The sequence below is a fragment of the Hordeum vulgare genome, chromosome 3H (assembly GCF_904849725.1).
Source record: "Hordeum vulgare subsp. vulgare chromosome 3H, MorexV3_pseudomolecules_assembly, whole genome shotgun sequence".
NCBI lineage: Eukaryota > Viridiplantae > Streptophyta > Magnoliopsida > Poales > Poaceae > Hordeum > Hordeum vulgare.
In genome coordinates, this window is record NC_058520.1 from 86,508,947 (window position 1) to 86,524,455 (window position 15,509).

The 15,509-nt window shown below is 42.0% G+C and overlaps 1 pseudogene; it reads right to left on the bottom strand.

Annotated features, from left to right (window-relative positions):
• Positions 1–321: 321 nt before the first annotated feature.
• LOC123441524 lies at positions 322–9,778 on the bottom strand (annotated as a pseudogene).
• Positions 9,779–15,509: the final 5,731 nt, after the last annotated feature.

Below are 15,509 nucleotides of genomic sequence, written 5' to 3' on the forward strand. Positions count from 1 at the left end.
CGATAATTATTTTTGATCCGGCGTTTGGTTACTCGCATTGCATTAGGCGCACATATGACATAGTATTTGATTGTAACTTGCATAAGTTGTTGTCACCACTTGTAACTAGTGGTGAGCTTACAACATATAATCTGAACATGTAGTGCCAGCTAGTTAAACAAATAACAGTTCATTCTAACTACTATCAAATGACAGAACAAATTATTAAGAGCCATTGGCTAAATAAGGCAAAAGTTCATCGGTGTTGCTGTTACCAGATCTTGCTCTTCCTCTTCTTCTTCCTCTTCTTCTGTTGTTGCTGTTGTTTCTTCTTCCTCTTCTTCAAATCATGCACTGATCTTTGTTAAGCCACATTGCCTCTGCCCACTCCAACCTTTTGTTCTTCCAAGTATCATTGTCAAATGCCTTCACACCATGGCCGAAACTAACAACATGGTCACGCTCGACCTCTTCCTCCTCGGGCACGTGTTCATCAAAGCCCCACTGAAGGATCCAGTTATGCAGAATGCAACAAGCAAGAACAAGCTTAACCTGAGTGGGGTATGGGTGGAATGGCTTCTGATTCAGGATCTCAAACCTATTCTTTAGAGCTCCAAATGCCCTCTCAACAGTTACTCTAAGGTTGGAGTGTCTGAGATTAAACAGCTCTTGTACAGTCCTAGGATAATTCCTACCACTGAACTCGTTGAGATGGTACCTGGTTTTCCTGAAGGGTGGAATAACACCCGCCCGACATGCATAGCCAGCATCTCCAAGGCAGAACTTGCCGTCGGGGATGTTGATCCCATCAGGTCGAGTCATGCTGTCACTAAGAATGTTAGCAACATGCGCTGACCCCTCCCAGCCAGCCAGCACATATGTGAACTTTAGATCAAAGTCAATAGCAGCAAGCACATTCTGGCTTGTGTAGTGCTTCCACCCCCTATATGCTGCAGACTGTGACCTAGGAACTCTGGCAGTGACATGAGTACCATCTATTGCCCCAATGCAATCCTAAAAATGGCATCACAAGCCTATGTTAGTGCTCAACTTGAATAGTACAAGCATATCAAGCCATGAAAAGTGTATATTGTTGATACGTCTCAAACGTATCTATAATTTTTTATGGTTTCATGTTGTTATCTTGTCATCCTTGGATGTTTTATGTACCTTTTATATCTTTTTTGGGACTAACTTATTAATTCAGTGCCAAGTGCCAGTTCCTGTTTTTTCTGTGTTTTTGGCTCTTTTCAGATCTGATTTTGGAATGGAGTCCAAACGGAATAAAATCCCCGAAATGATTTTTTCCCGAACGGAAGAAGATCAGGGGCTTGTGGGCCAAGCCAGGAGGGCTACAGGGAGCCCACAAGCCCCCCATCCGCCACCAGGGGGCGGCGGTGGGCAGGCTTGTGGCCTCCCTGGCGCCCCCCTGACCTAGATCCTTCGCCTATATATTCCCTAAAATACATAAAAAATCAAGGGATCCACGAAAATACTTTTCCGCCACCGCAAGCTTCCGTTTCCGTGAGATCTCATCTGGAGACCCTTCCCGGTGCCCTGCCGGAGGGGACTTTGGAGTTGGAGGGCTTCTACATCAACATCATCGCCCCTCCAATAACTCGTGAGTGGTTCATTTCAGACCTACGGGTCCGTAGTTAGTAGCTAGATGGCTTGTTCCCTCTCTTGGATCTTCAATACAAAGTTCTCCATGATCTTCATGGAGATCTATCCGATGTAATCCTCTTTGGCGGTGTGTTTGTCGAGATCCGATGAATTGTGGATTTGTGATCAGATTATCTATGATATATATTTGAGTCTTTGCTGATTTCTTATATGCATGATTTTATATCCTTGTAAGTCTCTCCGAGTCTTGGGTTTTGTTTGGCCAACTAGATCTATGACTCTTGCAATGGGAGAAGTGCTTGGTTTTGGGTTCTTACCGTGTGGTGACCTTTCCCAGTGACAGTAGGGGCAGCAAGGCACACATCGTGTAGTTGCCATCAAGGGTAACAAGGTGGGCTTGGTCGTAGATATGAGATTGTCCATCTACATCATGTCATCTTGCTTAAGGCGTTACTCTGTTCTTTCGGACTTAATACACTAGATGCATGCTGGATAGCGGTCGACGTGTGGAGTAATAGTAGTAGATGCAGAAAGTATCGGTCTACTTATTTTGGACGTGATGCCTATAGATATAATCATTGCCATAGATGACGTCACGACTTTGCGCGGTTCTATCAATTGCTCGACAGTAATTTGTTCACCCACCGTCTACTTGCTTTCATGAGAGAAGCCACTAGTAAACACTACGGCCCCCGGGTCTATTCACACCTATCGTTTCCACTTTCGCTTTTACTTTGCTTTGTTACTTTGTTGCTTCCAGTTCTCACTTGGCGAACAATCTATAAGGGATTGACAACCCCTTCATAGCGTTGGGAGCAAGCTTTTTGTGTTTGTGCAGGCACTTGTGATACTCCTTCACTGGATCAATACCTTGGTTCTCAAACAGAGGGAAATACTTACCACCGCTGTGCTACATCACCCTTTCCGCTTTGAGGGAACACCAACGCAAGGCTCCAAGGCCACGGGGGAAATCCTTTGCATATTTTCCTAGGAAGCCCCTTAAGGCGTAGCCGTAGCAGAAGGATTCCTGGTGCCGTTGCTGAGGAGTATCAAGACAAGATCTCCCATCAACACTCCTATTTCTGGCGCCGTTGGAAGGTCTTTTGTTGCAGTAGCAGAAGTATTTCTGGCGCCGTTGCCGGGGAAGGAGAGATCTATCCAAGTAGGTCTCACAAACTCATCTCTTGCATTTACTTTTTTGCCAGTTGCCTCTCGTTTTCCTCTCCCCCACTTCACATTTGCCGTTTTCATTTGCCTTTCTCCTTTGCCGTTTTCATTTGCCTTTTCCGTTCGCCTTTCCTTTGCTTGTGTGCTATGTGCCTTCAATATGCTTGCATCTTTGCTTGCTGAAAATCTATTGATATGGATCCTCATCCACTAGCTAATCTCTTTAAGAGACCCACTTATGTGGAACGAATTGCTAGTGAATTGAGTGCACTTGACTATCTTTATGGAGTTTTGCTTGAGATGCGTGAATATCAAAATTGTGAGGAAGAAATTTATGAAGTGATTCACGAGGTCTCCTTGGATGAAAAGGATGATTGCAATGGTTTCACTGTAAATTCTATTAGTGATAATCATGCTAAAATTATGCAAAACCCTAAGCTTGGGGATACTAGTTTTGCTTTGTCCACTACTTGTTGCAATAATCATGATTGGGATGATGATCTTTCTTATGATCTTGAAAATTTGTTCAAACCTCATGATGAGTATGATATTTGCAACAATACTGGAAGTGGGATTGGAGAAGTCATGACTTTATTTGATGATAATCCCACTATTTTTGAAGAGCGTCAACTTTGCATGCATGTGGATCATGAAAAGAATATCCTATGGGATAGCTATATTGTTGAATTTGATTATGATCCCACATGTAATTGCTTTGAGAGAGGAAAATATTTTGGTAGAAACTTTCATGTTACCAAATTACCTCTCGTTATGTTGAGATTGCTCTTGTCTTTTTCTTCTTCCTTGCATATGAGAGCTATTGGTTGTCTTGACAATCTGTTTTCCTATAAAATGCCTATGCATAGGAAGTATGTTAGACTTAGATGTGATTTTCACATGCTTTTGGATGCTCTCGTTGTTCTTCAATTCTTGTCTTTTGTGAGAGCATCATTGAATGCCTAGCTAAGGGCGTTAAACAATAGCGCTTGTTGGGAGGCAACCCAACGAATCTATCATTTTTATTTCTGTTTTGTGTTTTCCACACTTTCATAATTCTGTTATGATTGTGTTTTTTGTGTTTCTTTTTGCGTTTGTGCCAAGCAAAACCGTTATGATTAGTCTTGGGGATGATCGTTTGGTCATGCTGGAAAAGACAGAAACTTTCTGCTCACGAAAAGAATTTTCCTTTTTTTTCTGTAAGAGCTTTGAGTTGATTCTTTTTGCTGCTGATTGCCACGCAAATTCTTCAGACTTTCGTAATTTTTTAGAATTTTTTAAGTACCAGAAGTATACGAAATATATAGATTGCTACAGACTAGTCTGCTGTTAACAGATTCTGTTTTTGTTGTGTTGGTTGCTTATTTTGATGAAACTATGGATAGTATCGGGGGGTATTAGCCATGGAAGATTGAAAATACAGTAACCCAACATCAGCATAAGTAGAATTTAAGTTTGCTACAGTACCTAAGGAAGTGGTGGTTTGCTTTCTCATACTAATGTTATCACGAGTTTCTATTTAAGTTTCGTGTTGTGAAGTTTTCAGGTTTTGGGTGAAGTTCTTATGGACAAAGAGATAAAGAATGGCAAGAGCTCAAGCTTGGGGATTCCCAAGGCACCCCAAGAGATTCAAGGATGCCGTAAAAGCCCCCTCTCTCGTCTTCAATCCATCGGTAACGTTACTTGGGCCTATATGTTTATTCACCACATATTATGTGTTTTTGCTTGGAGCGTCTTGTATCGTAGGAGTCTTTTTTTTGTGTGTGTCACAATCATCCTTGCTGCACACCCATAGAGAGAGACATGCACTCACCATGATTTTGTCGAGCTTCACTTATATCGTTTGGTAGACAATTCAGCTCACATGTGCTTCACTTATATCTTTTGAGCTAGATACTTTTGCTCTGTGTGCTTCACTTATATCTTTTAGAGCGCAGCGGTGCGTGGCTTGGTAGTTGATCTATGCTTTGAAAGTAGTCTCAAAAGGGGTAGTTATCCAAAGGGATACGAAAACTTCCACCTTCATGTGCATTGAATAGTTAGAGAAGTTTGATTCATCTCAATTAGTTTTGAGTTGTGGTTATGGTAATATTGAAGTTATATTAGTAAGGTGTTGTGGATCTAGAAATACTTGTGTTGAAGTTAGTGATTCCCGTAGCATGCACGTATAGTGAACCGCTATGTGATGAAATCTGAGCGTGATTAGTCTATTGATTGTCATCCTTTGCGTGGCGGTCGGGATCGCGTGATGGTTTATACCTACCAACCCTTCCCCTAGGAGTATGCGTTGAATGCTTTGTTTCGATTACTAATAAAACTTTTGCAACAAGTATATGAGTTCTTCATGACTAATGTTGAGTCCATGGTTTAGATGCACTTTCACCTTCCACCATCACTATCTTCTTAGTGCCGTGCAACTTTCGTCGGTGCACAAAACCCACCATTAGCCTCCCTCAAAACAGCCACCATACCTACCTACTATGGTTTTTCAAAGTCGTTCCCAGATATATTGCCATGAAACTACCACCATTACATGTGCCACCACGTCTACATTGCCATTGCATGATCATAAGATAGCTAGCATGATGTTTCCATTAATGTCTATGCCATGCTAGATCATTGTCACGGTACACTACCGAAGGCATTCCATATAGAGTCATCATTGCTCTAAGTTTTGAGTTGAAAGCGTGATGATCATCATTCATGGAGCATTGTCCCATGTGAGGAAATAAAAGAGGCCAAAGATGCCCACCCAAAAAAAGAGGCCAAAGAGCCCACCAAAAAAAAAATATGAGAGAAAAAGAGAGAAGGGACAATGCTACCACCTCTCCACACTTGTGCATATTAAGCACCATGATCTTCATGATTGAGAGTCTCTCGTTTTGTCACCACCATATAGCTAGTGGGAAATTTTCATTATATAACTTGGCTTGTATATTCCAATGATAGGCTTCCTCAAAATTGCCTTAGGTCTTCGTGAGCAAGCAAGTTGGTTGCACACCCACTAGTTTTCTTTAAGAGCTTTCACATACTCTTAGCTCTAGTGCATCATTTGTATGGCAATCCCTACTCATTCACATTGATATCTATTGATGAGCATCTCCACAGCTCATTGATATGCCTAGTTAATGTGATCATCTTCTCCTTATTTTGTCTTGCAACCTCCACCACACTCCACACCACTTATAGTGCTAAAATCATGGCTCACGCTCATGTATTGCGTGACAGTTGAAAAGGTTTGAGAAAGTAAAGGTGTGAAACAATTACTTGGCCAATACCGGGGTTGTGCATTATTTAAATTCGTTGTGCAATGATGATAGAGCATAGCCAGAATATATGCTTTTGTATGGATAACTTTCTTTTTGCCTTGTTATTTTGAAAGTTCATGATTACCTTGCTAGTTTTCTTGAATTATTATTGTTTCCACGTCAATAGCAAACTATTGTTTGGAATCTAATGGATCGGAACATTCACGTCACATAAGAGCAGTTACAAAGGACATATATGCTAGGTAGCATGAAAGCATCAAAATTCATTCTTTATCACTTCCCTACTCGAGGACGAGCAGGAGTTAAGCTTGGGGATGCTTGATACGTCTCAAACGTATCTATAACTGTTGATGGTTTCCTGCTGTTATCTTGTCATCCTTGGATGTTTTATGTACCTTTTATATCTTTTTTGGGACTAACTTATTAATTCAGTGCCAAGTGCCAGTTCCTATTTTTCTGTGTTTTTGGCTCTTTTCACATCTGATTTTGGAACGGAGTCCAAACGGAATAAAATCCCCGAAATGATTTTTTCTCGAACGGAAGAAGATCACGGGGCTTGTGGGCCAAGCCAACAGGGCTACAGGGAGCCCACAAGCCCCCATCCGCCACTAGGGGGCGGCGGTGGGCAGGCTTGTGGCCTCCTTGGCGCCCCCTGACCTAGATCTTTTGCCTATATATTCCTAAAATACAGAAAAAATCAAGGGATCCATGAAAATACTTTTCCGCCGCCGCAAGCTTCCGTTTCCGCGAGATCTCATCTGGAGACCCTTCCCGGTGCCCTGCCGAAGGGGACTTTGGAGTTGGAGGGCTTCTACATCAACGTCATCGCCCCTCCAATGACTCATGAGTAGTTCACTTCAGACCTACGGGTCCGTAGTTAGTAGCTAGATGGCTTGTTCTCTCTCTTGGATCTTCAATACAAAGTTCTCCATGATCTTCATGGAGATATATCCGATGTAATCCTCTTTGGCGGTGTGTTTGTCGAGATCCGATGAAGTGTGGATTTGTGATCAGATTATCTATGATATATATTTGAGTCTTTGCTGATTTCTTATATGCATGATTTGATATCCTTGTAAGTCTCTCCGAGTCTTGGGTTTTGTTTGGCCAACTAGATCTATGATTCTTGCAATGGGAGAAGTGCTTGGTTTTGGGTTCTTACCGTGTGGTGACCTTTCCCAGTGACAGTAGGGGTAGCAAGGCACACATCGTGTAGTTGCCATCAAGGTTAACAAGGTGGGCTTTGTCGTAGATATGAGATTGTCCATCTACATCATGTCATCTTGCTTAAGGCGTTTCTCTGTCCTTTCGGACTTAATACACTAGATGCATGCTGGATAGCGGTCGACGTGTGGAGTAATAGTAGTAGATGCAGAAAGTATCGGTCTACTTATTTTGGACGTGATGCCTATTGATATAATCATTGCCATAGATGACGTCACGACTTTGCGCGGTTCTATCAATTGCTCGACAGTAATTTGTTCATCCACCGTCTACTTGCTTTCATGAGAGAAGCCACTAGTAAACACTACGGCCCCCGGGTCTATTCACACCTATCGTTTTCACTTTTGCTCTTACTTTGCTTTATTACTTGGTTGCTTTCAGTTCTCACTTGGCGAACAATCTATAAGGGATTGACAACCCATTCATAGTGTTGGGAGCAAGCTTTTTGTGTTTGTGCAGGTACTTGTGATACTCCTTCACTGGATCGATACCTTGGTTCTCAAACTGAGGGAAATACTTACCACCGCTGTGCTACATCATCCTTTCCGCTTCGAGGGAACACCAACGCAAGGCTCCAAGGCCACGGGGGAAATCCTTTGCATATTTGGCTAGGAAGTCCCTTAAGGCGTAGCCGTAGCAGAAGGATTCCTGGTGCCGTTGCTGAGGAGTATCAAGACAAGATCTCCCGTCAACACTCCTATTTCTGGCGCCGTTGGAAGGTCTTTTGTTGCAGTAGCAATTGTCAATGCTCTCCTTGAAGTATGGATACCATCTTGGGCTTCCTCGAATCTTGGGTGGAGGGCCAGATGGTCTCCTGGTCATTTCTCCTCTAAGCTCCCCAACAACAAAAAGCACCTGCTTGAAGTACCTAGAGATGGTCTCCATTGATCTCCTGGATGTGTTGTGAATGATCCTGAACCTTTGGTTATGACCAACAACATGGAGGAACATTGCCACTTGCTCTTCCACAGAGGTGTTGATGTTATCTTGTAGCCTCCCCCTGATCCTGAAGGTCTTGACAAGCTTGGCAAATGGTGCTCTTTTCATTCGAAGCATCCACAGAGCCTCGACGTCATTGCAGTTGTAGATGTAGTTCAGATTTTGGATCCTCTCCTGATCCCGGATAAACATTGGACCATGGCGGATCAAAGGTCTCCCAACACGACGAACAACTCTCTCGTGTATGAACATGACCCATGCCTGAATCACACTTACCACTCATGCTGCCTGAAATATCAGAATCATCCGTGCATCCATAACCTAGTCGACATCGACGGTTCGTTCAGTGAGAAATCGATCATACACCTTGCCTAACGACCTAACCACCGACCTAACAAAGGGGGAGGGGTGTTGTTTACCGGCATTGGAGACGAGGACGACGTAGGGGGAGCCATCGCCAACAACAAGGAGAGTACCAGATCCGTCGCAAACGCCACCGCCTTTTCCGCCGCTGATGCCGCCGCCACCTCCTCTAGCGCAGATCTGAAATCGCAACCGCCGCCGGTGGTGAGGCGGTAGGGAAGAAAGTGGCTATGGGTGAGCGAGTAGAAAGGGGGTGAGGCTAATTTGGCGTTGGGATGGCGCGCCATATTTCCCATCTCCCGCCATCCCCCCTCGTCTTCGCGTCGCACCTGCCCGTGCGACCTCATGCCGCACTCAGCCTGGCTCACGAGAAACTGCACATCCGAGCGTTTCCTGCGAGCCAGGCTTTGGACTGCTTTGAGAAGCGTGTGATGCAGGCCCAACAGTGAAACCAGGAAACCAAACAGGCCTCTTCCTTCCCGGGCAGGCGTGGTTGGGCTCGATGCGGGTAACCAAACGCGCCCTAAATTGAACACACACAACCGTATACCTCAATGTCCACATAACACCAAACTGAATTTAAACAAGGGTGTGTCTAATATACATCAAAATGTAAAATAGTTATTGCACATCCAAATGATTAAATCAAGCATAAAAATAAAAAAATAGGAAAAAAATACCCACATGAATTTCCATATAAGATCAATGATATAGTATTTAGAAGTGCAATACTTATCTCACATCTAGATGTGTTTTAGCAAAATCGTTTAAACAAACCAAACTATTTTTATTTAAATCAGACTAAATTCATAGATTTTCAACATATTTCAACCAAATAAAAGTGGACGATACTATTTTAACCTAGGCTAAATCTTCACCGGTTATGGTGGCGTCTGTGTTACACGTCTTGTTTTTCCCATGTCCAGCAAGCTCAACGATCGGAGCTTAGGGAAATGAAGACGCGGGAGGGAAGGAATAGGACATGGGACACAAGGCGTTCTCACATCCCATGTCCTACTATTCCTCCTCAGAGTCTGTCGTGTGGACGTCGCCACACGGCCCTCATGGTCGTTGCAGCGGGGAGCGAACCGCATTGATGGTGCAACCAACGCGGTGCTGGTGACGTCTGCGGTTGCCTGTGTCTTCTCTTTGTCCGCCTCTGCACCGGTGTCAAGAACATAGCATCCCTTTTCGTTAACAGGATGCTCATCTGTCATCGCTCACAGCGGGTGTCACGGGAGCTGCGTATGGACTAGTACCACACCCGCTGCTCATCCAAGAAGCCTAGAACCTCTACAACCATGGTCGCGACAACATCATCGTTCACCTGTTTGCTGGCAATTTTTCCATCTGCGAGTTGGTACTCATCGAGGAGATGAAGGTTGTAGTGTTGGTCCTTTTGGGCCTGTGGGAACTCCGACACCGACATCATCATTTTCTCTTCCATAATGGACTGATGCGAGCTGGGGCAACGACTCATCTTCATGCGCGTCCTCCATCACCGAGTCATCCTCACTCACGTCCAACAAGCTAGCCGGCAAGCCAGCATATATTTGTGGTGCATGACAGGCATGCCAACCAGCTGCAAGGGTGGATAACTTATGCTTCTGCTTTGTAGAAAGGCTCTCACACGTCGCTCTAGAGCTCTTGGTCATGACAGGGGTGGTGCACCAAGGATAAAATGACCAAACGTGGTGCTCCACGGATTGGTTCAAGCGTAGCCATGTATAAATAGCACGTAACCACTAGGTCAAGCGACACGGTATGTTAGGCCCTGTTTGGTTCCAAATGAGTCACCAACTTATAAGTTGAAAAGTGCAAAAAAATGACTTATTTTGTCAAACAAACTCAACTTATAAGTCACCCCAACTTATAAGTCATAAGTTGCTCCACCCCAACTTAAAACTTATAAGTCACCCACTTTTGCATGGAAAGGTGACTTATAAGTCAGATGACAACCAAACAGGCGTGACTTATAAGTCACTGGTTTTAAGTCACCTGACTTATTGAAACCAAACAGGGCCTTAGTGCGGCCGTCGTGCATGTTTAACACGAGAAGGCGGACAAACGCAAACAGTTTGAGTGTTGCTGAAGCCGCCGAGTCCTGTCCAGTCACGTCTACCGGGCATGGAATAGGCTTGACGACCGGGAATCATGAGCAGAGGATGCTCTCGGCCATGGCGTCGCTTCAGTGTCAGCTTTAGTGACCTGTTGCGTTCGCTCTGGACTGGCATACACGACGCTTTGGGTCGATATGAATGTGGTGTGGAGAGTAGAGGTGCTTTATTGTGGGAGAGGGAGTGGATGCGGGAGATGATTTCAGGTGGGACCGGGATCAGACGCATACATGGCAAAGGTTCACACAGCTCGGTCAAGACAATTGCAGACGATTTGAAGGGTTCGTGTTAGAGATGCCTTAGTTCTTTTTTCTTGCTGCTACAGTTGTATTCACTCAGAGCATCTCAACAACAACTCTATAATACGGTACCAAAATTTGTTATTGGACACCAAAAAATGGATTTTACATCGCGTGAAAAAATGCTCCAACATCAGCCCTATAATTGGGCACTAAACTGCCCCTACTGGTGTCCTAAAATAGGGAACTACAATTGCATACATATTCATATAAAACTCACCTCAAATGAACCCAAAACAAATAAAAGACAAACACTACAAACATAACATCAAATTCATAAAATCCACAACAACAAATTATTACATAGTTCATTTTCATGACACAAGGTGTAATCCAAATCTTTCCCACGCTCATTATCAATGATCATGGTGTGCATGATCACACAGGTCGAGATGATTTGCCAAAGAACCTATTGATCCCAAAACCTAGCTATTCGGACCTTGCAGAATAGCTAATCGGGATTGCAAAATCTGAAATGCCCTCTCCACATATTTGCTAGCGATCGGTTGAGCATTATGATAGTAGAGTTGTTTCTTACCTTGGGATTTGAATTTGGTTTCACAAAAGTAACGTGCTTAGTATATATTTTCATCCCCAATGTAGTAGAACATGTGTTATGTATGGCCATTTGCTTGTAACCCAGGTGGTGGTGATTTTTCATTGGCTAACTTGGAAAAGAGAGGTGATGGCTGGAGCACATTGATGTCATTGCAAGAAACATGCATCTCAAAGTATACATGCCAAATTCATGTCTCTTGATCAGCCACAACCTTAAGAATGATGGTGGCATCCTTGTTATGTCATTTGAATTGTCCATGCCATGCTTTAGGATAGTTCTTCCACTTCTAGGCATGCAGTCAGTGGAGCCAAGCATACATGAAAATCCATGGGTTTTGTTCACCTCTAAAAGCCTCGCCATGTCTAATATGTCTCCAACATATCTATAATTTTTTATTGTTCCACGTTGTTATATTATCATTCTAGGATACTTTCTGGGTAATTATTTACCATTTTGTATTATTTTTAGCACTAACCTATTGACCTAGTCCCTAGTGCCAACTGTTGTATTATGCGTGTGTTTTTTGCTTTTCAGGTTTACAGTATCAAACGAAGTCCAATTGCCACAAAACTTTTTTATGATTTTATCTAGACCAAAAGAAGTCGTGGAAGGTTCAGGAGAAGACCAGAGGCCACACGAGGGAGGCGCAAGCCAACCGGGGATGGCCAGGGGGATGGTCGCACCCAGATGGCTTGTCCCTCCCTGATGTCCCTCCTGATCCCGTTCTCTGGCCTATAAATTCACATATATTCCAAAAAAATAGAGGCAGACCAGAAACACTTTTTCTGCCGCCGCAAGTCTCTGTTCCACTACAAGCCCATCTGGAGCTCCATTTCGGCACCCTGCTGGAGGGGGGACCAATCATAGAGGGCCTCTTCATCAACCTTGCTGTCCTCATGATGATGTGTGAGTAGTTCACCACAGACATACGGGTCCGTAGTTAGTACCTATACGACTATCTCTATCTCCCTCTCTCTCTCCTCTCTCTTGATCGTCAATACAATGGTCATCGCATCTTCGCTTTGATGCATTCGATGTAATTCTTTTGTGCGGTGCGTTTGTTGGGATCCAATGAATTGTGGGTTTATGTTCAGATTATTCATGAGAAGTATTTGAGTCTTCTCTAAAATTATTATGATTCTTATTTGCATGATTATTATAGCTTCGTAATTCTCTCCAATCTATTGATTTGCTTTGGCCAAGTAGATTGATCTTTCTTCAATGAGAGAGGTGCATTGTAGTAGGTTCAACCTGACGAGTTTCTATATCCCAGTGACAGAAGGAGACAAGTTGTGTATTTGTGTTGTTGCTACTAAGGATAAAACGACGGGGTCTAATCATATTGCTTGAGTTTACTTTGTCTACATCATGTCATCGTTCTCCATGCATTACTCTGTTTGTTATGAACTTAATACGCAGAGAGGCAAGCATAGAAGTGCTCTTGAAGCGGAGTAATAGTAATAGGTGCAGGCAGGAGTCAGCCTATTTATCTTGGACGTGATGCCTATATACTCATGATCATTGCCATGAACATCGCATAACTATCCGTTTTTCTCTCAATTGCCAACAGTAATTTGTTTACCCACCGTATGCTCATTTTCATGAGAGAAGCCGCTAGGCAAAACTACGCCCCCGGGTCTATGCACTTATATATTTACAATCCTATTGATACCTTGTTGTTCTTACTTGTCTTTTATTTTATTTTTCAATTTGCAATTATCTACTATTAGCTACACACTTCACTTGCTTGCAAATAACGAGATCAAGGGGATTGACAACCCTCTTGCCCACGTTGGGTGCAAGTTGTTTGTTCTTTTGTGTGCAGTCGCTGAAGAACGTTGTGGATTGATATTCCTATTGGTTCGATAAACATTGGTTTCATAACTAAGGGAAATACTTACCTGTATTGAGCTGAAATTACAAGTTCCTCTTCATGGAAAACCCAACGCGGATCACAAATATGAGGAAGGATTTCTGGCGCCGTTGCTGGGGAATATCATCACCAACTATCAAGTAACTTCACACAATTTTTCATTCACTTGTTCTTCTTTTTACCTTCTGTTATATTTAGTTTGTATCATAAAAAACAAAAAAAACAAAAATATTTATATTTGCTTGTTACTAGTTTACTTCTTTACTCGCTTTACTTGCTAGTTTACTTGTCCTGCTTTATTACTTTGCTTTCTCAATCACCATGTCTCAAGATACTACTAAGATGTGTGACTTCTCAAATACCAACAACAATGATTTTATTAGTACTCCTATAACACCCGCCACTAGTGCGGAGGCTTTTGATATTAATGGTGCATTACTGAATCTTGTCATGAAAGATCAATTATTGGGAAGTCCTAATGAAGATCTCGCTTCTCATCTTAATTCCTTTGTTGAACTTTGTGATATTGTGAAATTAAAATTATTTCCTTTTTCACTAATAGATAAAGCTAAGGATTGGTTTTCATCTTTACCACGTAATAGTATTGGAACATGGGATAAGTGTAAAGATGATTTTATTACCAAGTATTTTTCTCCTGCTGAAATCATCTCCCTTAAAAATAAAATAATAAATTTAAACAACATGATAAGGAACATGTTGCACAATATTGGGAGAGGATGAAATTGATGATAAGAAATTTCCCAACTCATGGTTTAAACTTGTGGGTGATTATCCAAAATTTATATGCTGAACTAAACTTTGTATCTAGAAATCTTCTAGATTCCGCCACAGGTGGTACCTTCATGTAGGTTACTTTAGGAGAGGGAGCCAAACTTCTGGACAACATCATGAGCAAGTATTCTCAATGGCACACCGAGAGAGCTCCAACTGGTAAGAAGGTAAATTCTTTTGAGGAAATCGCTACTTTGAGTGAAAAAGTGGACGCACTTATGAATATGATTGGTAATAAAAATGCTCATGTTGATCCCAATGACATTCCCGTGTCTACTTTGATTGAAATTATAATGATGCTATTGATGTTAATTTTATCTTACAAAATAATTTCAACAACAATGCCTATAGAGTAAATTTCAATGCTAGGTCGTATCCCGGTAATTCCTCTAACAAATATGAAAATTATTTTGGTAATTATTATGGAAATTCGTCTACAAATGCTAATAGGATACCCTCTGATCTTTAGTACACAATTAAAGAATTCATTAATTCTCAAAAAGTTTTCAATACAATGGTAGAAGAAAAGTTGCATGTGATTGATACTTTGGCTAAAAATATGGATATAATTGCTCTTGATGTAGAAACTCTTAAAAGTAAAGCTTTGCCTCCTAAGCATGATTTTAATTAGATCATTAAATCTATCCAAATATCTATTAATGAAAGTAAGGAGAGTACCGCTAAGTTGAAAGCTAAGCGGGAATTCTTAGAAAAAGCTCTTCCACCTGGTTTTTACCAGAATCATGATGAATATATTAAAATGATTGGTACTTATCCTATTGAAATATTTGTTTACCTCTCTGAATATTATGATAAAGGGACTGGATATGAGTCAGCTTTATGTAGAGATCATCTCGTTTGCTTGGAGGGTGATGATTCTAATGCTGAAACTGAAAAAGTGGGTTTGGAGAGGTCAAAACTTTAATTTGTGATGTGCCCACTATATTGGATCACAAGGACTTTGATTAGGAGAATTGCTCTTTAGTAGAATTATTTCCTTACTGCAATCCATTATTAACTCACCCAATGCTTATGAATAAAACAAAGCTTTTACTCAACATATAGTAGAAGCTATGGTAAAAGCCTATGATGAAAAGCTTGAGTTAGAAACTTCTATTCCTAGAAAATTGCATGATGAGTGGGAACCTACTATCAAAATAAAGATCAATATATGTGAGTGCAATTCTTTGTGTGACCTCGGTGCTGGTGTTTCAAGTATACCTAAATCTTTATGTGATGTGCTTGGTCTTAGTAATATTCAAGAGTGTTCCCTAGACTTGCCTCTTGTGGATTCTACCATAAAAAACC